A 26,107-nucleotide genomic window follows, 5' to 3' on the forward strand; every position below is an offset into this window, starting at 1 on the left:
ATGGGGACCAGACAGAACGGCACTCATTGGGATCTCCCAGTGGATTAGAGGCTCGCTGCTGCATGCCCTTTGGGTAGGGTGGTGCCCTGGCACTGCTGGTGCTACCTAGGCACCCTGGCTGTGCCAGCTTGGCATCCTGGCAGTACCACCTGGGTGCCAGCATGGCACTGTCAAGGTGCCCAGATGGCATTGCCAGCTGCCATGGGCACTGCCTGCTATTTTTTTGCGTGCTCATAATCGGGCCAGGCGTGCCCTCCGTGTGTGTTGGGGGATTTGGGGGGGGGGTACTCCCATAATATATTCGGGCTGAGGGGAGGTCGCGGGTCGCTTCAGGGCCATAGAGGACGCTATTTCAAAATGGCATCCCGATATCGCTCCAGCCAGTGAAGAGAATACTTTCAGGATAAGAGGAGAGAAAAGCAGACTGGGAAAAAGATATCAAATATTGGAAATTGATCCCAAGATGACATTGTGTGGAGTCAGCACGTTCTCCCCGTGCCTGTGTGGGTTTCCACTGGGTGCTCCGGTTTCCTCCCATAAGTCCCGGAAGATGTGTATCCTAACACACGCCGGAATGTGGCGACTAGGGGATTTTCACAGTAACTTCATTGCAGTGTTAATGTAAACCTACTTGTGAGACCGATAAAGATTATTATTATTATTAGAAGCTCGCCCTGTGGAGATCCGAGACCTACCCTCCTGAGGAATACCACAAACAGCCACATTCTGCACACCAGCTGAGCTCTCTCCTTTAGTTTTCACTGCTTTTATTTCTAATGAAAGAAACTGAGACTATCTCCAGTGCAGTGTGCTCTTGGCCATTACACAAATGCCAGGTGGATCCCAAAAGGCCCTTTAACATTTCACTATGATCATATCAGAAGTTAAATAAATGTCAAGAAGGCATTTCCTCAACTTAATATTAACTCGAACCATCAGAAATCCTATCTGTGCAGTTTAACAGTTTGCATTTAGAGCTGGATTAACCGACAAAGTGCATTTTATTTCTATCTACTTACCTTTCCAAGGAAAGATTATACTAAAAAGTTCAGAAGGAAAAGACTTAAATTATATACCATTTTACCGCATCACTCAAAGATGCCTCAAAGAGATTGCCGCATAATGAATTACACTGAAGCACAGCGATGATATGGAGTCAAAACCAACCAGCCATAGAAAGGTCTCACAAACACTAATCAGAGAAAAGATTAATCAGATCTTATTTAATTTTAATGGCAGTGGGAGAGGAAAAGATTCTGGCTACATTCTTGGGACAACCGCTTCCTCTCTTTCATATTGAATCGTCAGCATCCTTTTGAACCACTGGAACTGGTTTAACACCACGGCTCGAGAATGGTAACCGATGCTTCAGTCCTACAGCACAAAAGAACGTTCAATGTGATTTTATTTATCAATAAACCAAACACAAAATGCGGTCACTACTGCCAGATTGTGACGTACATATGAAGCATAGGTGATGGATAACTGTCTTTTGGGAAAAAAACCTTTAGCATGTATATAGTTGGTTAGAGGGCTGCAATAATTGAAGTAAATACCTACTCCAAAATGAACAATTACTTAAATAGCTAGTAATAAAGAAATCCTTCAGACTGAAAGCATCAAAACATTGCAGATATATCTCAAGGTGCTTCACAAAATGCTTGTTTTGAGTGCAATGATTATTAGAGTCAAGCATTCCCTGTTAGAGATACGCACATAATGCCTCATCATGGATCTGACAATTAGGAAATTGTATTTAAATCTTTAATTACAATTACAGTGTCCAATCCCTATTGGCAAACCAAAGACACAAGCTCTGTTACATGTTTACCATTCAGAAGCTCAACTAACTGCAGATTAGAGATCATACCCCAGAGGTATACGCTTACGATTTTTCAATCAAAGCACAGATTTTAATAGAAGTTCAGCTAGGACCAATAAATGCATTTGCAGTAGCAGAAACTGCCTAAATGACACCTGATTGTGGGTCATCAGCCTAAACCTTTCAAAGTGCTTATTTACTCCCAAGAGGATGCCAGGTGGTTGAGGAGTTTACAATCATTTGAGAGATCTTTAATTTAATCTAGAGAATGTATAAATAAGTTAGTGGTACGCATTTTTCTTTAAGACATCAGCACTCTAATTACCTGACAGGTCCTGCGTTAATGGGCTTTGGTTACACAACCAGTCAACACAAATTCAATCTCGAGTTCATTTATTTAACCTCAGAAACATTCAGTGCAGAATTGAGTGAAACATTTGGCCGAAACCTAAAGTTGCTCAATGATCCTCTCGTGTGCTGTAAGATTCGATGATTCTATAAAAGCAGGGGAGCGGGACTAATTGAATACAGGCACAGACGAGATGGGCCAAATGACCTCCTCTCCTGCTTATTCTAAAATTCTATGACTTACGAGGTAGAGAACTATAGAAATTAATGCCATTTTCCAATATGTTTGTTAAAATGTGAGATGGCTATAAGACCATAAGACATAGGAGTGGAAGTAAGGCCATTCGGCCCATCGAGTCCACTCCACCATTCAATCATGGCTGATTTCAACTTCATTTACCCGCTCTCTCTCCATAGCCCTTAATTCCTCGAGAAATCAAGAATTTAACTATGGAGTAGATTAACAACAATTGTCTTTCATTGTGAGAATTTCCCACTCAGATTGATGTCCTGAGAATCTGCTCTATTGATGCGAACTGGCTAACATGAGCATGTTCCGCAAACAATAAGATCGTGGCTGACAGCAGCGTCAGAACAGACAGAGAGAGAACGAGAGAGTGCAGACAGCAGCTTCAGAAACAGAGACAGAGAGGGGGGGGGACAGCAACTTCAGAAACAGAGAAAGGGAGTGAGAGAGAGGGGACAGCAGCTTCAGAAACAGAGAGAGAGAGAGAGGGAGAGAGAGAGCGGGGACAGCGGCTTCATAAACAGAGAGAGAGAGAGAGAGAGGGGACGGCAGCTTCAGAAATAGTGAGAGAGAGAGAGAGGGGACGGCAGTTCAGAAACAGAGAGAGAGAGACAGATAGGGGACAGCAGCTTCAAAAACAGAGAGAGAGAGAGAGAGAGGGGACAGCAGCTTCAGAAATAGAGAGAGAGAGGGCACGGCAGCTTCAGAAATAGAGAGAGAGAGAGAGAGGGGACAGCAGCTTCAGAAATAGAGAGAGAGAGAGAGAGGGGACGGCAGCTTCAGAAATAGAGAGAGAGAGAGAGAGGGGACAGCAGCTTCAGAAACAGAGAGAGAGGGGACAGCAGCTTCAGAAACAGAGAGAGAGAGAGAGGGGACGGCAGCTTCAGAAATAGAGAGAGAGAGAGAGGGGACGGCAGCTTCCGAAACAGAGAGAGAGAGAGAGAGAGAGAGGGGACGGCAGCTTCAGAAATAGAGAGAGAGAGGGAGGGGACGGCAGCTTCCGAAACAGAGAGAGAGAGAGAGGGGACGGCAGCTTCAGAAATAGAGAGAGAGAGAGAGAGGGGACTGCAGCTTCAGAAACAGAGAGAGAGAGGACTGCAGCTTCCGAAACAGAGAGAGAGAGAGAGAGAGAGGGGACGGCAGCTTCAGAAATAGAGAGAGAGAGAGAGAGGGGACAGCAGCTTCAGAACCAAAGAGAGAGGGGACAGCAGCCTCAGAAACAGAGAGAGCGAGAGGGGACAGCAGCTTCAGAAACAGAGAGAGGGAGAGAGAGAGGGGACAGCAGCTTCAGAAACAGAGAAAGAGAGACAGAGAGAGAGAGAGGGGACAGCAGCTTCAGAAACAGAGAGAGAGAGAGAGAGAGAGAGAGGGGACAGCAGCTTCAGAAACAGAGAGAGAGGGGACGGCAGCTTCAGAAACAGAGAGAGGGAGAGAGAGGGGAGAGCAGCTTCAGAAACAGAGAGAGAAAGAGAGAGAAGGGACAGCAGCTTCCGAAACAGAGAGAGAGGGAGGGGACAGCAGCTTCAGAAACAGAGAGAGGGAGAGAGAGAGGGGACTGCAGCTTCCGAAACAGAGAGAGTGAGAGAGAGAGCGGGCAGCAGCTTCCAAAACAGAGAGAGTGAGAGAGAGAGGGAACAGCAGCTTCAGAAACAGAGAGAGAGAGAGAGGGGACAGCAGCTTCAGAAACAGCGAGAGGGAGAGAGAGAGGGGACAGCAGCTTCCGAAACAGAGCGAGTGAGAGAGAGAGAGAGGGGACAGCAGCTTCCGAAACAGAGAGAGAGAGAGAGAGAGAGAGGGGACAGCAGCTTCAGAAACAGAGCGAATGAGTGAGAGGGGACAGCAGCTTCCGAAACAGAGAGAGAGGGGACAGCAGCCTCAGACACAGAGAGAGAGAGAGGGGAGAGCAGCTTCAGAAACAGAGAGAGGGAGAGAGAGAGAGGGGACAGCAGCTTCAGAAATAGAGAGAGAGGGGAGAGCAGCTTCAGAAGCAGAGAGAGAGAGGGGACAGCAGCTTCAGAAACAGAGAGAGAGAGGGGACGGCAGCTTCAGAAACAGAGAGAGAGAGGGGACAGCAGCTTCAGAAACAGAGAGAGGGAGAGAGAGAGGGGTCAGCAGCTTCAGAAATAGAGAGATAGAGAGAGGAAGAGCAGCTACAGAAGCAGAGAGAGAAAGGGGACAGCAGCTTCCGAAACAGAGAGAGAGAGAAAGGGGACAGCAGCTTCAGAAACAGAGAGAGAGAGGGGACAGCAGCTTCAGAAACAGAGAGAGAGAGGGGACAGCAGCTTCAGAAACAGAGAGAGAGAGGGGAGAGCAGCTTCAGAAGCAGAGAGAGAGAGGGGACAGCAGCTTCAGAAACAGAGAGAGAGAGAGAGGGGACAGCAGCTTCAGAAACAGAGAGAGAGAGAGAGGACAGCAGCTTCAGAAACAGAGAAAGAGAGAGAGAGAGAGAGAGAGAGAGGGCAGCAGCTTCCAAAACAGAGAGAGTGAGAGAGAGAGGGAACAGGAGCTTCAGAAACAGAGAGAGAGAGAGAGAGGGGACAGCAGCTTCCGAAACAGAGAGAGGGGGAGAGAGAGGGGACAGCAGCTTCCGAAACAGAGCGAGTGAGAGAGAGAGAGAGGGGACAGCAGCTTCCGAAACAGAGAGAGAGAGAGAGAGGGGACAGCAGCTTCCGAAACAGAGAGAGAGAGAGAGAGAGAGAGAGGGGACAGCAGCTTCAGAAACAGAGCGAATGAGAGAGAGGGGACAGCAGCTTTCGAAACAGAGAGAGAGGGGACAGCAGCCTCAGACAGAGAGAGAGAGAGAGGGGATAGCAGCTTCAGAAACAGAGAGAGGGAGAGAGAGAGAGGGGACAGCAGCTTCAGAAATAGAGAGAGAGGGGAGAGCAGCTTCAGAAGCAGAGAGAGAGAGGGGACAGCAGCTTCAGAAACAGAGAGAGAGAGGGGACAGCAGCTTTAGAAACAGAGAGAGAGAGAGGGGACAGCAGCTTCAGAAACAGAGAGAGGGAGAGAGAGAGGGGACAGCAGCTTCAGAAATAGAGAGAGAGAGAGAGAGGGGAGAGCAGCTTCAGAAGCAGAGAGAGGGAGAGAGTGAGGGGACAGCAGCTTCAGAAATAGAGAGAGAGAGAGAGAGAGGGGACAGCAGCTTCAGAAACAGAGATAGAGAAAGGGGACAGCAGCTTCAGAAACAGAGAGAGAGAGAGAGAGAGGGGGGACAGCAGCTTCAGAAACAGAAAGAGGGAGAGAGAGAGGGGACAGCAGCTTCAGAAACAGAGATAGAGAGAGGGGACAGCAGCTTCAGAAACAGAGAGAGAGAGAGGGGACAGCAGCTTCAGAAACAGAGAGAGTGAGAGAGAGGGGACAGCAGCTTCTGAAACAGAGATAGAGAGAGAGGGGACAGCAGCTTCAGAAGCAGAGAGAGAGGGGGCGGCAGCTTCGAAAACAGAGAGAGTGAGGGGGGACAGCAGCTTCAGGAACAAAGAGAGAGAGAGAGAGAGGACAGCAGCTTCAGAAACAGAGAGAGAGAGAGCGAGGGGACGGCAGCTTCCGAAACAGAGAGAGAGAGAGTGAAAGAGAGGGGACAGCAGCCTCAGAAACAGAGAGAGAGAGAGGGGACAGCAGCTTCAGAAACAGAGAGAGGGAGAGAGAGGGGATGGCAGCTTCAGAAACAGAGAGAGAGGGGACGGCAGCTTACGAGACAGAGAGAGAGAGAGTGAAAGAGAGGGGACAGCAGCCTCAGAAACGGAGAGAGAGAGAGGGGACAGCAGCTTCAGAAACAGAGAGAGGGAGAGAGAGAGGGGACAGCAGCTTCAGAAATAGAGAGAGAGAGAGAGAGGGGAGAGCAGCTTCAGAAGCAGAGAGAGGGAGAGAGTGAGGGGACAGCAGCTTCAGAAATAGAGAGAGAGAGAGAGGGGACAGCAGCTTCAGAAACAGAGATAGAGAAAGGGGACAGCAGCTTCAGAAACAGAGAGAGAGAGAGAGAGAGGGGACAGCAGCTTCAGAAACAGAAAGAGGGAGAGAGAGAGGGGACAGCAGCTTCAGAAACAGATAGAGAGAGGGGACAGCAGCTTCAGAAACAGAGAGAAAGAGAGGGGACAGCAGCTTCAGAAACAGAGAGAGTGAGAGAGAGGGGACAGCAGCTTCAGAAACAGAGAGAGGGAGAGAGAGAGGGGACAGCAGCTTCAGAAATAGAGAGAGAGAGAGGAAGAGCAGCTAATGAAGCAGAGAGAGAAAGGGGACAGCAGCTTCAGAAACAGAGAGAGAGAGAGGGGATAGCAGCTTCAGAAACAGAGAGAGAGAGAGGGGATAGCAGCTTCAGAAACAGAGAGAGAGAGAGAGAGGGGACAGCAGCTTCAGAAACAGAGAGAGAGGACAGCAGCTTCAGAAACAGAGAAAGAGAGAGAGGACAGCAGCTTCAGAAAAAGAGAGAGAGAGAGGACAGCAGCTTCAGAAACAGAGAGAGAGGGGGCAGCAGCTTCAGAAGCAGAGAGAGGGGGGACGGCAGCTTCGAAAACAGAGAGAGTGAGGGGGGACAGCAGCTTCAGGAACAAAGAGAGAGAGAGAGAGAGGACAGCAGCTTCAGAAACAGAGAGAGAGAGAGCGAGGGGACGGCAGCTTCCGAAACAGAGAGTGAGAGAGTGAAAGAGAGGGGACAGCAGCCTCAGAAACAGAGAGAGAGAGAGGGGACAGCTGCTTCAGAAACAGAGAGAGGGAGAGAGAGGGGATGGCAGCTTCAGAAACAGAGAGAGAGGGGACGGCAGCTTCCGAGACAGAGAGAGAGAGAGAGAGAGAGAGAGAGGGGACAGCAGCTTCAGAAACAGAGAGAGGGAGAGAGAGGGGATGGCAGCTTCAGAAACAGAGAGAGAGGGGACGGCAGCTTCCGAAACAGAGAGAGAGAGAGTGAAAGAGAGGGGACAGCCGCCTCAGAAACAGAGAGAGAGAAGGGACGGCAGCTTCCGAAACAGAGAGAGAGAGGGAGAGGGGACAGCAGCTTCAGAAACAGAGAGAGGGAGAGAGAGGGGACAGCAGCTTCAGAAACAGAGAGGGAGAGAGAGGGGACGGCAGCTTCAGAAACAGAGAGAGAGAGAGGGGAGAGCAGCTTCAGAAGCAGAGAGAGAGGGGACAGCAGCTTCCGAAACAGAGAGAGAGAGAAGGGACAGCAGCTTCAGAAACAGAGAGAGGGAGAGAGAGAGGGGACAGCAGCTTCAGAAACAGAGAGAGAGTGAGAGAGAGGGGACAGCAGCTTCCGAAACAGAGAGGGGACAGCAGTCTCAGAAACAGAGAGAGAGAGAGGGTACAGCAGCTTCAGAAACAGAGAGAGGGAGAGAGAGGGGACAGCAGCTTCCGAAACAGAGAGAGTGAGAGAGAGAGGGGACAGCAGCTTCAGAAACAGAGAGAGTGAAAGAGAGAGGGGACAGCAGCTTCAGAAACAGAGAGAGAGAGAGGGGACAGCAGCTTCACAAACAGAGATAGGGAGAGAGAGAGGGGACAGCAGCTTCAGAAACAGAGAGAGAGAGAGAGAGAGGGGAGAGCAGCTTCAGAAGCAGAGAGAGAGAGGGGACAGCAGCTTCAGAAATAGAGAGAGAGAGGGGAGAGCAGATTCAGAAGCAGAGAGAGAGTGAGAGAGAGGGGACAGCAGCTTCCGAAACAGAGAGGGGACAGCAGCTTCAGAAACAGAGAGAGAGAGGGGACAGCAGCTTCCGAAGCAAAGAGAGAGAGAGGGTACAGCAGCTTCAGAAACAGAGAGAGGGAGAGAGAGAGGGGACAGCAGCTTCCGAAACAGAGAGAGTGAGAGAGAGAGGGGACAGCAGCTTCCGATACAGAGAGAGTGAGAGAGAGAGGGGACAGCAGCTTCAGAAACAGAGAGAGAGGGGACAGCAGCTTCAGAAACAGAGAGAGGGAGAGAGGGGACAGCAGCTTCCGAAACAGAGCGAGTGAGAGAGAGAGAGAGGGGACAGCAGCTTCTGAAACAGAGAGAGAGAGAGAGAGAGGGGACAGCAGCTTCAGAAACAGAGAGAGAGTGAGAGAGAGGGGACAGCAGCTTCCGAAACAGAGAGGGGACAGCAGCCTCAGAAACAGAGAGAGAGAGAGGGGACAGCAGCTTCAGAAACAGAGAGAGGGAGAGAGAGAGGGGACAGCAGCTTCAGGAATAGAGAGAGAGAGAGAGAGAGGAGAGCAGCTTCAGAAGCAGAGAGAGAGAGGGGTCAGCAGCTTCAGAAACAGAGAGAGAGAGAGAGAGAGGGGACAGCAGCTTCAGAAACAGAGAGAGAGAGAGGGGACAGCAGCTTCAGAAATAGAGAGAGAGAGGGGACAGCAGCTTCAGAAACAGAGAAATGAGAGAGAGGACAGCAGCTTCAGAAACCGAGAGAGAGAGAGGGGACAGCAGCTTCAGAAGCAGAGAGAGAGAGGGGACAGTAGCTTCAGAAACAGAGAGAGAGAGAGAGGGAACAGCAGCTTCAGAAACAGAGAAAGAGAGCGAGGACAGCAGCTTCAGAAACAGAGAAAGAGAGAGAGAGGGGGGACAGCAGTTTCAGAAACAGAGAGAGAGAGATAGAGAGAGGGGACAGCAGCTTCTGTAATGATATGTGTAATGCCAGTATAGTAAAGGGTTAAAATCTGAATCTATGTGTAAATCAAACACTAGAGGGCATCACGTATTCACTGTATATAAGACAGCATCTCTAGGGATTCTGGGAGAAGCTGAAGAGAACATGATGGGAGCAGAATGAAAGTTGAATGTAGAAATATAGCACAAGGTCTAGTCATAGTGTAATTTAATAGTTAGATAGAATATTGAATACTGTACTTCGGATTCAGTATCATTAAGTTATTATCTGTAACTCAGTAGAGTGTGCGGACCTCATTTAGTTTAGTAGTGTTAAACAAATTAGTTTTGATTCAAACTTCTTATTTGTATATTCTTTGTCAACACTACATATCTGGCTCTCTTGGGAGGAAAAGGCAAGGAATATAACATGGTACTAGGATCCTGCTGAAGTTATTTAAATAAATTAGTTAAAATCTAGCTAACAAAAACGAGCATGCGACTCAGACTTTGAAGAACAGACTGCTTACAGTCCTGTTACTGCAAAACACCAAACTCATGGAAAATGTTCGATCTCTACGACAGCTCAGGATATCTGGTAACCTAGATGTTAACTGGAACGTTTTCAAACAACAGTTTCACCTATATCTGTCTGCATCTGATTTAGACAATGCGAGTGATACGTGGAAACTAGCATTATTCTTAATGGTGGCTGGTCCACAAGCCATAGAACTGTATAACTCCTTTCAATTTGTAACGGACGAAGATACGGTACCGTGGGTAGCACGGTAGCATTGTGGTTAGCACAATTGCTTCACAGCTCCAGGGTCCCAGGTTCGATTCCCGGCTTGGGCCACTGTCTGTGCGGAGTCTGCACATTTTCCCCGTGTCTGCGTGGGTTTCCTCCGGGTGCTCAGGTTTCCTCCCACAGTCCAAAGACGTGCAGGTTAGGTGAATTGGCCATGATAAATTGCCCTTAGTGTCCAAAATTTCCCTTAGTGTTGGGCGGGTTACTGGGTTATGGGGATGGTGTGGACCTTGGATAGGGTGCTCTTTCCAAGAACCGGTGCAGACTCGATGGGCCGAATGGCCTCCTTCTGCACTGTAAATTCTATAAATTCGATGATACAACCAAATATAATGCTGTCATAGAGAAATCTGACCTGCACTGCAAGACTCAAATTAATGAAACATATGAAAGATTTATCTTTCAGAAAAGGATGCAAAAAGATGGGGAATCTATTGATTGCTTCATAACAGATTTAAAACTCAAAGCTCAAACATGTAATTTCTCCATATTATCTGACTCTATGATCAGAGGCCAGATTGTCTTTGGAGTCGTAGATGAAAAGCTCAGGGAACATTTGCGAAGTCAAAAAGATCTGAAGCTAGAAAATGCTATTGAAATGTGTCGAGTGCATGAATTGTCTAAAAGTCAGTATTCTGAGATTCTTAAAGGAGAAAAGGGCGTGAAAACGGGTCTCGAGACCGACTGCGTTGGAGCTGTGGCGCAGTTCAGAAAAATGCGCATTTCAGGAGTCAGCCATCTTGTGCACGCGCATTCCCGACCTGCACATGTGCACTTCACAAAAAGACGCCAGGCAGAAGAAGACCATTCTGCGCGAAGACACTTTGCGCGTGACAAAACAAATGTCACAACATGTGGACTCTGTGGCACACCACTGTGCTACCATGCTGATCATCAAGTTCAATACCTTGATATCGCCTTCCCCCCATATCCCTTGATTCCTTTAGTCCCAAGAGCGATATCTAATTCCTTCTTGAAATTACACAATGTTTTAGCCTCAACTACTTTCTGTGGGAGTGAATTCCACAGATTCACCGCTCTCTGCGTGAAGAAATTTCTCCTCACCTCAGTCCTAAAAGGTTTACCCCGTATCCTCAAACTATGTCCCCCTAATTCTGGACTCCCCCACCATCTGGAACATTCTTTCTGAATCTACTCTGTCTAATCCTGTTAGAATTTTATACGTTTCTATGAGATCCCCTCACTCTTCTAAACTCCAATGAATATAATCCTAACCGATTTAGTCTCTCCTCTAATGACAATCCCGCCATCCCAGGAATCAGCCTGGTAAACCTTCGCTGACTCCCTCCACAGCAAGAACATCCTTCCTCAGGTAAGGACACCAAAACTGCTCACAATACTCCAGGTGTGGCCTCACCAATGCCCTGTACAATTGCAGTGAAACATCTCTATTCCTGTACACAAATCCTCTCGCTATGAAGGCCAACATAGCATTTGCCTTCTTTACTGCCGCTGTACCTGCCGCTTACTTTCAGCGACTGATGCACGAGGACACGAGGGTCTCGCTGAGTATCCGCCTCTCTCAATTCACACCCATTCAAATAATATTAATAAAAAGCAGCAAAGAATGACAAAAAGATTAATAAGGAGTTCAAAGGTTGGTGGAATTGTGGATAACGGTGAGGACTGTCTGAGGATACAGCAGGAATTAGATCGTTTGGAGACTTGGGCGGAGAGATGGCAGATGGAGGTAATGCATTTTGGAAGGTCTAATGCAGGTAGGGAATATACAGTGAATGGTAGAACCCTCAAGAGTATTGAAAGTCAGAGACAGTCAGAGTACAGGACCACAGGTCACTGAAAGGGGCAACACAGGTGAAGAAGGTAGTCAAGAAGGCATACGGCATGCTTGCCTTCATTGGCCGGGGCATTGAGTATAAGAATTGGCAAGTCATGTTGCAGCTGTGTAGAACCTTAGTTAGGCCACTTGGAGTATAGTGTTCAATTCTGGTCACCACACTACCAGAAGGATGTGGAGGCTTTAGAGAGGGTGCAGAAGAGATTTAACAGGATGTTGCCTGGTATGGAGGGCATTAGCTATGAGGAGCGGTTGAATAAACTCGGTTTGTTCTCACTGCAACGAAGGTGATTGAGGGGCGACCTGATAGAGGACAACAAAATTATGAGGGGCATAGACAGAGGGGATAGTCAGAGACGTTTTCCCAGGGTAGAGGGGTCAATTACTAGGGGACATAGGTTTAAGGTGCAAGGGGCAAGGTTTAGAGGAGATGTACGAGGCAATTTATTTACACAGGGGGTAGTGGGTGCCTAGAACTCGCTGCTGGAGGAGGTGGTGGAAGCAGGGACGATAGTGACGTTTAAGGGGCATCTTGACAAATACATGAATAGGATGGGAATAGAGAGATACGGACCCAGGAAGTGTAGAAGATTGTAGTTTAGTCGGGCAGCATGGTCGGCACAGGCTTGGACGGCCGAAGGGCCTGTTCCTGTGTTGTACCTTTCTTTGTTCTTTGAGGGAGAATGAGAGTATGAGAGAAAACATGCTAGAAATATAAAAAGACAGTCAGAGTTTCTCCAGGTATTTAAAAAAGAAGAGAGCAAGTAAAGTGAGCATTGGTTCTCTGGAAATTGAGACTGAGGAATTAATAATGGAAAATATAAGGGAATGGTGGATTAACTGAACAGATATGTTATATCTATCATCATTGTAGACAATACAAATAACATCCCAGAAATAATTGTGAATCAGGAGGTGAAAGTGAGGGAGGAACTTAAAACAATGACAACCACTGGGGAAAGGGTACTGAGAAAATGATTCGAACTAAAATGTGTCAGGTCCCTGGGTCCTGATGAATTTCATCCTCGGGTCTCAAACAAAGTGGCCAATGAGATAGCTGATGTGTTGATTTTAATTTTCGAAAATTCCTTAGATTCTGGAAAGATTCCATCAGATTGTAAAATGGTGAATGTAACTCCGCTATTCAAAAACAGGGAGACAGAAAGCATAAAACTACAGACCAATTGGCTTAATATGTGTTTCAGGAAAAATGTTAGAATATATTATTAAGGAGGTTATAGTGGGGCACTTCGAAAATCTCATTGTATTCAGGCAGTCAACATGGTTTTGTGAAAGGGGACTCATGTGTGACAAATTTATGGGAGTTGTTTGAGGAAGTAACAATCAACATGGATAAAGGTGAAATAGTGGGTGTCCTGTGCTTCGATTTCTAGAAGTCATTTGGTTTGGTGCTACACCAGCGGTCACTGCTCAAAATAAGAGCTGATTAGCGGAGGAAAGGAGTGCCCCCACGGCACAGGCCCGTCCGCAGATCGGTGGGCCCTGACCGCGGGTCAGGCCACCGTGGGGGCCCCCCCCCGGGCCGGATCCCCCACGCCCCCCCGAGGACCGCACCAGTCGACCTACCAGCCAGGTCCCGCCGTGTGGGATCATGTCCATTTCACGCCGGTGGGACTGGCCAGAAAACGACGACCACTCGGCCCATCGGGGCCCGGAGAATTGCCGGGGGGGCTGTTGTGAACGGCCCCCGACCGGCGCGGCGTGATCCCCGCCTGAAAACCGGCGGCGGAGAATACGGCAGCCGGCGTCGGAGCGGCGGGACAGGATTCATGCCGCCCCCGGGGATTCTCCGACCCGTCGGGGGGTCGGAGAATCCCACCCCATAAGACCACAAGACATAGGAGCAGAATTAGGCCATTCGGCCCATCGAGTCTGTTCCGCAATTCAATCATGGCTGATATGTTTCTCATCCCCATTCTCCTGCCTTCTCCCCAGTGTGATGATATTCATAAGCAATCATGTAAATATTAATAGATACAACCTCCTACCAGCAGGTGGCAGTACAGAACAACCAAGTGACACTGTTACCTCGGGGAGTCAGGAGATAGTCGTCGTAGTGGATAGTCGCATTTGTAGTAGCTCTTAGATCATTTAATAATAGTAATATATTAGTTAGTAGATTTTGATAGTTTTCTTATTGTTAACTGACCCAAGTTATTGTTCAACAATAAATATTTAATTAGTCACTAACTAAACGTTCTATCGTACACTAATTCCGTCCGGCCAACCACCAGAACGTAACACCCATAACCCCTGATCCCCTTATTAATCAAGAACCTATCTATCTCTGTCTTAAAGACACTCAGTGATTTGGCCTCCACAGCCTTCTGTGGCAAAGAGTTCCACAGATTCACAACCCTCTGGCTGAAGAAATTCCTCCTCATCTCTGTTTTAAAGGATTGTCCCTTTAGTCTGAAATGGTGTCCTCGGATTCTAGTTTTTCCTACAAGTGGAAACATCTTCTCCACGTTCACCCTATCTAGGTCTCTCAGTATCCTGTAAGTTTCAATAAGATCCCCTCTCATCCTTCTAAACTCCAACGAGTACAGACCCAGAGTCCTCAACCGTTCCTCATACGACAAGTTCTTCATTCCAGGGATCATTCTTGTGAACCTCCTCTGGACCCTTTCCAAGGCCAGCACATCCTTCCTTAGATACGGGGCCCAAAACTGCTCACAATACTCCAAATGGGGTCTGACCAGAGCCTCAGAAGTATATCCCTGGTGCTGTATTCTAGCCCTCTCGACATGAATGCCAACATTGCATTTGCCTTCCTAACTGCCGATTGAACCTGCACGCTAACCTGAAGAGAATCTTGAACAAGGACTCCTAAGTCCCTTTTGTGCTTCTGATTTCCAAAGCCTTTACCCATTTGGAAAATAGTCTGTGCCTCTATTCTTCAACCAAAGTGCACAACCTCACACTTTTCTACATTGTATTCCATCTGCCACTTTTTTGACTACTCTCCTAGCCTGTCCAGGTCCTTCTGCAGCCCCCCCTGCTGCCTCAACACAACCTATCCTTCTACTTATCTTTGTATCATCTGCAAACTTGGCAACCATGCCTTCAGTTCATTCTTCCAGATCATTAATATATATTGTGAAACGTTGTGGTCCCAGCACCGACCCCTGAGGCACACCACTAGTCACCGGCTGCCATCCTGAAAAAGACCCCTTTATCCCCACTCTCTGCCTTCTGCCAGTCAGCCAATCCTCTATCCATGCCAGTACCTTGCCCCTAACACGATGGGCTCTTAACCTATTCAGCAGCCTCCTGTACGGCACCATTTCAAAGTCGTTCTGGAAAACCAAATAGACCACGTCCATTGGTTTCTCCTTTGTCTAACGTCCTCAAAGAATTCTAACAGATTTCTCAGGCATGACCTTCCCTGAATAATCCATGCTGACTCAGTTCTATTTTACCATGCACTTCCAAGTACTTTGCGATCTCATCCTGAATAATAGACTCTAAAATCTTACCAACAAATAAAGTCAGGCTAACCGGCCTATAATTTCCTGTCTTCTGCCTCCCTCCCTTTTTAAACAGGGGTGTTACATTAGCCATTTTCCAATCCTGTGGGACCTTCCCTGCCTCCAGTGATTTAGCTGACAGGAACCAGAGAATCAGCATAAATAGGTCAATTTTGGATTGGCAAAGTGTGACGAGTAAAGTGCCTCATTTATAATAATAACTCAGGATCAAAGGACCAAATGAATGTTTGCACAATTTTCTGGTAACACAAATAGAGGTAGAAAATGATTTTTGAAGGAGATATGAGGGCCTAAATTCCATCTCCAGCGTGCGCCTGAATCAGCCCTGGGCGTGAAATGATGTGAAACATCAGAGTGAGCTGTCGCAGTCAGAGTTCCCATTGAGGTTCCAATGCAGACGTCGCCCTGCAGCATCCCTTCATTGGCTCAGCAGGCCAGCGGGCGCGCAGAGTGGTGAAGGTGATTGAATTCACCGATGTTGTGTCTTCTTTCTGCAGATGAGCTGACCCCATCAGCTGCAGGCGACTCTGAGGACCCCGATTAAGAACCCAGGAAGACATTATTCCTGTGTCTGAGCCACGTTATCTGTCAGTACCATCGCAGATACACATATGTCACCTCTGTGGGGAGTGCACAGTTATGAGGGCACATCACACTGACATGAGGAGGTGGCAGAGGCATCGAGGTGTCAGGGCACTGGCAGTAGGAGCAGTGCTGTGGACCAGGACCATGCTGAGCAGATGACGAGCCTCTGGAAATATCAATCAGGCAGCAGATGCCATATGTTCAGTGGGATATGTGGGGAGATCTGGCAGAGATCCATGAGAGTGTGCGTGTTGTAGCTTCCGTCATTGAGAAGACCATGAGGAACATGAGTACAGCATTGACCTTCAGCATCGAGGGCAGGTCCTCGTTCACTGAGGGAGTGACGACTCTCATGGAGAGGCTGTTTCACGGACACCCTCAGGTGTTCCAAGGGTCGCACTGGGAGCTGCGAACCAGCACACCAGCTGTGATCTCTGTGAGAGATGGATGAGTCACCTCATTTCTCTGCTCAGTGCCCGTCCATCAATGGCACCTCATGCTGGTGGACAAGCTGTTTATCATCTCTGTGGGCTCATCTCCAGATGCTCCGGATGAGGACAGCAGCTCCTCCGCTCCTCTTCTAGTCGTAGCTGCATCTGACAATGCCGTGGCATCTGAGGAGTGCCCAGTCACCGAACTGGATGCTCCTATCCACCTGGAGACAACTCAGGCACCAATGGCCAGAAGATGCCTGCCATGGTCATCGCAGACACCAGCAAAGTCAGAGCAGGCTGCCACCATGCTGCTGCCACCATGCTGCTGCCACCATACTGCTGCCACCATGCTGCTGCCACCATGCTGCTGCCACCATGCTGCTGCCACCATGCTGCTGCCACCATGCTGCTGCCACCATGCTGCTGCCACCATACTGCTGCCACCATGCTGCTGCCACCATGCTGCTGCCACCATGCTGCTGCCACCATGCTGCTGCCACTATACTGCTGCCACCATGCTGCTGCCACCATGCTGCTGCCACCATACTGCTGCCACCATGCTGCTGCCACCATGCGGCTGCCACCATACTGCTGCCACCATGCTGCTGCCACCATGCTGCTGCCACCATGCTGCTGCCACCATGCTGCTGCCACCATACTGCTGCCACCATGCTGCTGCCACCATGCTGCTGCCACCATACTGCTGCCACCATGCTGCTGCCACCATGCTGCTGCCACCATGCTGCTGCCACCATGCTGCTGCCTCCATGCTGCTGCCACCATGGTGGGGGGGGGGGGACGGGACACCAAGACACAACTCCCGTAGACGTAAGTTTAAGGCACCAGAACACTGTGCTGAGGGAGGCAGTAAAGCCTGGGGCAGCGCTGTCAGCCAGACAGAACTGAGGTGAGTGGAATTGTACAGAACCCCTCCAGCTGAATGATTCACACTGAATATATACAGTGAGTATAACAGGCTTGATTCTCCGTTTCTGCATCGAAGTGTTGACACCAACAGAGAATCCGTGGACTTTCATATAAGAACATAAGAACTAGGAGCAGGAGTAGGCCATCTGGCCCCTCGAGTCTGCTCCACCATTCAATGAGATCATGGCTGATCTTTTGTGGACTCAGCTCCACTTTCCGGCCCGAACACCATAACCCTTAATCCCTTTATTCTTCAAAAAACTATCTATCTTTATCTTAAAAACATTCAATGAAGGAGCCTCTACTGCTTCACTGGGCAAGGAATTCCATAGATTCACAACCCTTTGGGTGAAGAAGTTCCTCCTAAACTCAGTCCTAAATCTACTTCCCCTTATTTTGAGGCTATGCCCCCTAGTTCTGCTTTCACCTACCAGTGGAAACAACCTGCCTGCATCTATCCTATCTATTCCCTTCATAATTTTATATCTTTCTATAAGATCCCCCCTTATCCTTCTAAATTCCAACGAGTACAGTCCCAGTCTACTCAACCGCTCCTCGTAATCCAACCCCTTCAGCTCTGGGATTAACCTAGTGAATCTCCTCTGCACACCCTCCAGTGCCAGTACGTCCTTTCTCAGGTAAGGAGACCAAAACTGAACACAATACTCCAGGTGTGGCCTCACTAACACCTTATACAATTGCAGCATAACCTCCCTAGTCTTAAACTCCATCCCTCTAGCAATGAAGGACAAAACTCCATTTGCCTTCTTAATCACCTGTTGCACCTGTAAACCAACTTTTTGCGACTCATGCACTAGCACACCCAGGTCTCTCTGCACAGCAGCATGTTTTAATATTTTATCATTGAAATAATAATCCCTTTTGCTGTTATTCCTACCAAAATGGATAACCTCACATTTGTCAACATTGTATTCCATCTGCCAGACCGTAGCCCATTTACTTAGCCTATCCAAATCCCTCTGCAGACTTCCAGTATCCTCTGCACTTTTTGCTTTACCACTCATCTTAGTGTCGTCTGCAAACTTGGACACATTGCCCTTGGTCCCCAACTCCAAATCATCTGTGTAAATTGTGAACAGTTATGGGCCCAACACTGATCCCTGAGGGACACCACTAGCTACTGATTGCCAACCAGAGAAACACCCATTAATCCCCACTCTTTGCTGTCTATTAATTAACCAATCCTCTATCCATGCTACTACTTTCCCCTTAATGCCATGCATCTTTATCTTATGCAGCAACCTTTTGTGTGGCACCTTGTCAAAGGCTTTCTGGAAATCCAGATATACCATATCCATTGGCTCCCCGTTATCTACCGCACTGTTAATGTCCTCAAAAAATTCCACTAAATTAGTTAGGCATGACCTGCCCTTTATGAACCCATGCTGCGTCTGCCCAATGGGACAATTTCCATCCAGATGCCTCACTATTTCTTCCTTGATGATAGATTCTAACATCTTCCCTACTACTGAAGTTAAGCTCACTGACCTATAATTACCCGCTTTCTGCCTACCTCCTTTTTTAAACAGTGGTGTCACGTTTTCTAATTTCCAATCCACCGGGACCACCCCAGAGTCTAGTGAATTTTTTGGTAAATTATCACTAGTGCATTTGCAATTTCCATAGCCATCTCTTTTAGCACTCTGGGATGCATTCCAACAGGGCGAGGTGACTTGTCTACCTTTAGCCCCATTAGCTTGCCCATCACTACCTCCTTGGTGATAACAATCCTCTCAAGGCCCTCACCTGTCATAGCCTCATTTCTATCAGTCACTGGCATGTTATTTGTGTCTTCCCCTGTGAAGACTGACCCAAAAAACCTGTTTAGTTCCTCAGCCATTTCCACATCTCCCATTATTAAATCTCCCTTTACGTCCTCTAAAGGACCAATATTTACCTTAGCCACTCTTTTTTGTTTTATATATTTGTAGAAACTTTTACTATCTGTTTTTATATTCTGAGCAAGTTTACTCTAATAATCTATCTTACTCTTCTTTATAGCTTTTTTAGTAGCTTTCTGTTGCCCCTAAAGATTTCCCAGTCCTCTAGTCTCCCACTAATCTTTGCCACTTTGTATGCTTTTTCACGTCAGGAATATCGGTGCCAAACCCGTACCGGTTTGTGGGAGCACACGTTCCCGGTTTGTGAGAGCACATGCGGACTGCGCCGTCCGGAATTCGGCCCATCGGAGACAGAGAATCGTATGTGGGCCCACTAATGATATGCGGAAAACGTTACAACTACGTGAGGCATGCGTCGCATTGGCGCCGTTTTCGGGGAGGTGGAGCATCACAATTCGGTGTTGAACCGCCGCCTGCCGTGATTTTGGTGTCGGGAGTTATTCTCCACCCGGCGCCGGCTAACGGCGAATCCCGCCCAACATATTTCACAATTCTTTTGAAGCACCTCTGAGTGAAACATGATGTATGTAGGGTGGAGGCATGGGCCTAGGTAAGCTGCTCTTTTGGAGGGTTGGTGCAGACTTGATGGGCTGAATGGTCTCCTTCTATACTGTAGGGATTCTATGAGTCTATGGAGAGAACCTGAATATTATTGAATTTGTGTGATAGCTATTTTGAAATGTTTGTAATGTTCTTTCAAATATTTTCAGAATAAAGTATATTTTGCAAAATAAAATCTCTGTGGTCTCTTTTGGTCCTTTTTGGTCTCTTTATTTAATAAAGGATATAAATGTGCTAGAAGCAGTTCAGGGAAGATTCACTTAGAACATAAGAACTAGAAGCAGAGGTAGGCCATCTGGCCCCTCGAGCCTGCTCCGCCATTCAATGAGATCATGGCTAATCTTTTGTGGACTCAGCTCCACTTTCCGGCCTGAACACCATAACCTTTATATCCCTTTATTCTTCAAAAAATGATCTATCTTTATCTTAAAAACATTTAATGAAGGAGCCTCTACTGCTTCACTGGGCAAGGAATTCCATAGATTCACAACCCTTTGGGTGAAGAAGTTCCTCCTAAACTCAGTCCTAAATCTACTTCCCCTTATTTTGAGGCTATGCCCCTTAGTTCTGCTTTCACCCGCCAGTGGAAACAACCTGCCTGCAGCTATCCTATCTATTCCCTTCATAATTTTCTATGCTTCTATAAGATCCCCCCTCATCCTTCTAAATTCCAACGAGTACAGTCCCAGTCTACTCAACCTCTCCTCGTAATCCAACCCTTTCAGCTCTGGGATTAACCTAGTGAATCTCCACTGCACACCCTCCTGTGCCAGTACGTCCTTTCTCAAGTAAGGAGACCAAAACTGAACACAATACTCCAGGTGTGGCCTCACTAGCACCTTATACAATTGCAGCATAATCTCCCTAGTCTTAAATTCCATCCCTCTAGCAATGAAGGACAAAACTCCATTTGCCTTCTTAATCACCTGTTGCACCTGTAAACCAACTTTTTGCGACTCATGCACTAGCACACCCAGGTCTCTCTGCACAGCAGCATGTTTTAATATTTTATCATTTAAATAATAATCCCTTTTGCTGTTATTCCTACCAAAATGGATAACCTCACATTTGTCAACATTGTATTCCATCTGCCAGACCCTAGCCCATTCACTTAGCCTATCAAATCCCTCTGCAGACTTCCAGTATCCTCTGCACTTTTTGCTTTACCACTCATCTTAGTGTCGTCTGCAAACTTGGACACATTGCCCTTGGTCCCCAACTCCAAATCATCTGTGTAAATTGTGAACAGTTGTGGGCCCAACACTGATCCCTGAGGGACACCACTAGCTACTGATTGCCAACCAGAGAAACACCCATTAATCCCCACTCTTTGCTTTCTATTAATTAACCAATCCTCTATCCATGCTACTACTTTCCCCTTAACGCCATGCATCTTTATCTTATGCAGCAACCTTTTGTGTGGCACCTTGTCAAAGGCTTTCTGGAAATCCAGATATACCATATCCATTGGCTCCCCGTTATCTACCGCACTGTTAATGTCCTCAAAAAATTCCACTAAATTAGTTAGGCATGACCTGCCCTTTATGAACCCATGCTGCGTCTGCCCAATGGGACAATTTCCATCCAGATGCCTCACTATTTCTTCCTTGATGATAGATTCCAACATCTTCCCTACTACCGAAGTTAAGCTAACTGGCCTATAATTACCCGCTTTCTGCCTACCTCCTTTTTTAAACAGTGGTGTCACGTTTGCTAATTTCCAATCCGCCGGGACCACCCCAGAGTCTAGTGAATTTTGGTAAATTATCACTAGTGCATTTGCAATTTCCCTAGCCATCTCTTTTAGCACTCTGGGATGCATTCCATCAGGTCCAGGAGACTTGTCTACCTTTAGCCCCATTCGCTTGCCCATCACTACCTCCTTGGGATAACAATCCTCTCACGGTCTTCACCTGTCATAGCCTCATTTCCATCCGTCACTGGCATGTTATTTGTGTCTTCCACTGTGAAGACCGACCCAAAAAACCTGTTCAGTTCCTCAGCCATTCCCTCATCTCCCATTATTAAATCTCCCTTCTCATCCTCTAAAGGACCAATATTTACCTTAGCCACTCTTTTTTGTTTTATATATTTGTAGAAACTTTTACTATCTGGTTGTATATTCTGAGCACGTTTACTCTCATAATCTATCTTACTCTTCTTTACAGCTTTTTTTAGTCGCTTTCGGTTGCCCCATAGAGATTTCCCTACCTTCCTTCCTTTTTGTTGGTATAAACCTTTGCTGAGCACTGTGAAAAAACGCTTGGAAGGTTCTCCACTGTTCCTCAACTGTTTCACCATAAAGTCTTTGCTCCCAGTCTACCTTAGCTAGTTCTTCTCTCATCCCATTGTAATCTCCTTTGTTTAAGCACAAAACACTAGTGCTTGATTTTACCTTCTCACCCTGCATCTGTATATTAAATTCCACCATATTGTGATCGATCATTCCGAGAGGATCCCTAACTATGAGATCCTGAATCAATCCTGTCTCATTACACATGACCAGATCTAGGACCGCTTGTTCCCTCGTAGGTTCCATTACATACTGTTCTAGGAAACTATCGCGGATACATTCTGTAAGCTCCTCTTCAAGGCTGCCTTGACCGACCTGGTTAAACCAATCGACATGTACATTAAAATCCCCCATGATAACTGCTGTACCATTTCTACATTCATCAGTTATTTCTTTGTTTATTGCCTGCCCCACCATAATGTTACTATTTGGTGGCCTATAGATTACTCCAATCAGTGACTTTTTCGCCTTACTATTCCTGATTTCCACCCAAATGGATTCAACCTTATCCTCCATAACATCGATGTCATCCCTTACTGTTGCCCGGATGTCACCCTTAAATAACAGAGCTACACCACCTCCCTTACTATCCACTCTGTCCTTCCGAATAGTTTGATACCCTCGGATATTTAACTCCCAGTCGTGACCATCCTTTAACCATGTTTCAGTAATGGCCACTAAATCATAGTTGTTCACGATGATTTGTGCCATCAACTCATTTACCTTATTCCGAATACTACGAGCATTCAGGTAAAGTACACTTATGTTGGCTTTTTTACCTCTGTTCTGAATCTTAACACCTCGATCAGTAACCTCGCCTAAGTTATATTTCCTCTTAACCTTTCTCCTAATTTTCCTTGTCGTTGAACCCATATCTTCATGTAACAACCTGCCGCGGCGCTTACCATTAATGTTTTCACTTCCCTTTTTATTCCTTTTAGTATTCCTGGTCCTATTCACTGAGCTCCCCTCAGTCACTGTACCTTGTACTGTCGCCCTTTTTGATTTTTGACTATGGCTTATCTGCCTTACACTTTCCCCCTTACTGACTTTTATTTCTGTCCCTGTTTTACTTGACTGATACCTGGGATGGAGGAGGTTACCAATGAAGAAAGTTTGGGCAGGATGGGGCTGTATCCATCGGAATTTAGAAGGATGAGAGATGATCTTACTGAAACATATGCTCCCGCGCCGTTTCAGAGAATCGCCTGGGACGCCATTTTTACCTGCGACGCGGTCCGACGCCCTCCCGCGATTCACCCCAGTGGCGAGAACGGCCCCATCGAGGTCTGTGCAGCGCAGGCCAGAGAATCGCCCGGGACCCCAAAAATGGAGATTCTCCACTCTCCCGAAATTCTCTGGCCCGGATGGGCCGAGCGGCCTGCCCAAAACGCCGGCTTCACGCCGGCGCCATCCACACCTGGTCGCTGCCGGAGTGAACACCGCAGGAACGCTGGGGGGGGGGGGGGGCCTGTGGGGGGGGCGAGGGGGGTTCCTGCACTGGGGGCGTGCTCAAAAGGGGTCTGGCCCACGATCGGTGCCCACCGATCGGTGGGCCGGCCTCTCTGAAGGAGGACCTCCTTTCCTCCGCTGCCCCGCAAGATCGCTCCGCCATCATCTTGCGGTGCGGCCGCGGGGAGGACATCAACCGCGCATGTGCGACTTGGCGCAGGTTATCCCGCGCATGCGCAGTTGACGTCATGTATGCGGCGCCGGCCCTGTCATTTATGCGGCGCCGCTTTTATGCGGCGCCAAGGCCTGGCGCGCGTAAATGACGCGGCACCGCTCCTAGTCCCCCGGGGGAGTGTGAATTGGAGTCTGGGAACGGCCTCCGACGCCGGAGTAAAACACTCCGGTTTTCACTCCGGCGTCAGCACTTAGTCTCCAGATCGGAGAATCACGCCCATAAGATCCCAAGAGAACTTGACAGGATGGATGCTGACTGGATGTTTCTCCTTGTGGGAGAGACTGGAACCAGGGGTCACAGTTTCAAAAAGGGGGTTGCCTGTTTAAGACGGAGCTGGTTTAACACAATGGGCTAAATAGCTGGCTTTTATATGGCCAGCAGCGTGGGTTCAATTCCCGTACGAGCCTCTGCGAACAGGTGCTGGAATGTGGCGACTAGGGGCTTTTCACAGCAACTTCATTTGGATTGGATTGGATTGGATTTGTTTATTGTCACGTGTACCGAGGTACAGTGAAAAGTATTTTTCTGCGAGCAGCTCAACAGATCATTAAGTACATGAGAAGAAAAGGGAATAAAAGAAAATACATAATAGGGCAACACAACATATACAATGTAACTACAAAAGCACTGGCATCGGATGATAAAAGAGAGAGGCTAGTAATAATGTTAGGTTTAGAATTAATTTTTAAAAGATTAGAACGAGTATAAGTTAAGTAAAAAGTGGAACTGTTTGTGAGAGCTCGCAGAGAGTCGCCTCGCTCCGGCGCCATCTTGGTAAATTTGAAGCCTACTTGTGTCAATAAGCGATTTTCATTTAATTTCATTTCAGGTAAAAATATTCTTTTTTTCTCAGAGAAATGTCCACTGAAAAATTTGGAATAACCCCATCCCAAGATGCAACTGCAGTTGAAGCTATTCCGTGGAACAGAGCAAGAAAATCAGGGCCAAGTTCTGAGTAGAGATTTGGTCACCACACCCGCTGTTCACTCTCCTGCATTTTCACTTTACAACCTCCTGCATTAAACACGAGGTAACGGAAACTTCAAGATTGTTTTTACTTTTACAGGATATATATAACGTCATTTTTTATGCTCATGCCTGATTGATTTTATACAATTGGCCCCAGAAGAAGAAATAGATAATTATACTGCAACATATGAAGGGTTTTCAGTTCAATCAACCAAAATAATCTACAGCAACATCACAAAGTGAAACTGCAAGAAAGATGATTTGATATTTCAAGTCTATTTTTTTCAATCTTTTCTTTTTTGTAATAATTCTTTTTCTTCCCGTATAGAGCCTTGAAATGAACTTCTTCTGGTTTCTAGGATGACAAGTCTGCAGAAACACATGCAGACAACGTCACAGCTGTCCATCAACATCACTGTTCCCACTAATCTGGTGTGGCAAGTTATTATTCTGATGAAATGTTTTGGTGACAAAACCCGGGTTACATGGCGAGACGAGAGGAGCTGATGTTATTCTCCCTGGAATAGGGAAAGTTAAAGGCCGCGATCTTCCCAAACGAGAACAGTGTCCCCGAGCAAGTGCATTCATCCATGTGTTTCCTGGCACTCGCAGTGCTGAAAAACACACGCTTATTCAACACGACTCGCTTTGAATAAGGGGACTGAATGGGGAACACGCCACCGAGGCCACACATAGCCCCGTTTTTTACAATGGGGAGCCCCACTTGCCAGAACTCCCCGTTGTAGTGAGAGATCTGGACACCATTTAAAAATCTCCAAGGCCCCAAAAAGAATCCCGGACCTCCCCCTAGCCTGAACGCACCATGAGAGGGGGAGCCCCCCCCTCCACCCATCTTCCAACACCCACAGCAGGCAAGCCAGGCCCAATTGTGCCCACGTACAGGAAGGCAGCCTGGCACTGTTGAGGCACCCAGGTAGCACCAGCAGTGCCAGGACACCACCCTGTCCAAAAGGCATTCAGCTGGGGACCTCCAATCCCCTAGGAGAATCCCAAGAGTGCCGTTCCATCTGGTCCCTGTTTATGGGGTCCAGTGCTGAACGGCGCTCGCCTGAGGTCCCGAGGCGAAGGGATTGAGTCCCAAAGCCTCAGGTACCTCAGTAATCTGCATATTAGCGTGAGGTGTACGGCCTCGCTTTAATATGCAGATTTGCTAAAACGTGCTTATGCCCATTGTGGGCGGGGTTCGCCTTGCAAAGTTTGGTGAGATTGCGTTGAATCTCGCGAGGCTGCGAACCAGGTAGATCTCGTAAGCGAGGATTCACTGGCCACGCTGCGCCGCAGCAAGCTGGCCGGAGGATCAGTTAATAGAGGTAGACAAAATAATGAAGGTATTGAACAGATGGGGAAAAACACTGGGCAGCACGGTAGCACAGTGGTTAGCTCTGCCGCTTCACAGCTCCAGGGTCCCAGGTTCAATTCCGGCCTTGGGTGACTGTCTGTGCGGAGTCTGCACATTCTCCCCGTGACTGCGTGGGTTTCCTCTGGGTGCTCCGGCTTCCTCCCACAGTCCAAAGATGTGCAGGTTAGGTGGGTTGGCCATGATAAATTGCCCTTAGTGTCCAAAAAGGTTAGGTGGGGTTAGGGTGGAGGTGTGGGCTCAAGTGGGGTGCT

General features: G+C 47.7%; 1 long non-coding RNA gene across 1 annotated transcript in view; it reads left to right on the top strand.

Moving 5' to 3' along the window:
* LOC140428709 (uncharacterized) overlaps positions 1-19,618 on the top strand; it is a 180,590-nt gene extending 160,972 nt beyond the window's left edge. The window contains exon 4 of the long non-coding RNA XR_011948831.1: positions 19,157-19,618. This is a non-coding gene — a long non-coding RNA (uncharacterized lncRNA). The remainder of the gene's footprint in view (positions 1-19,156) is intronic.
* Positions 19,619-26,107: the final 6,489 nt, after the last annotated feature.

This window comes from Scyliorhinus torazame, chromosome 8 (assembly GCF_047496885.1).
Source record: "Scyliorhinus torazame isolate Kashiwa2021f chromosome 8, sScyTor2.1, whole genome shotgun sequence".
Classification (NCBI taxonomy): domain Eukaryota; kingdom Metazoa; phylum Chordata; class Chondrichthyes; order Carcharhiniformes; family Scyliorhinidae; genus Scyliorhinus; species Scyliorhinus torazame.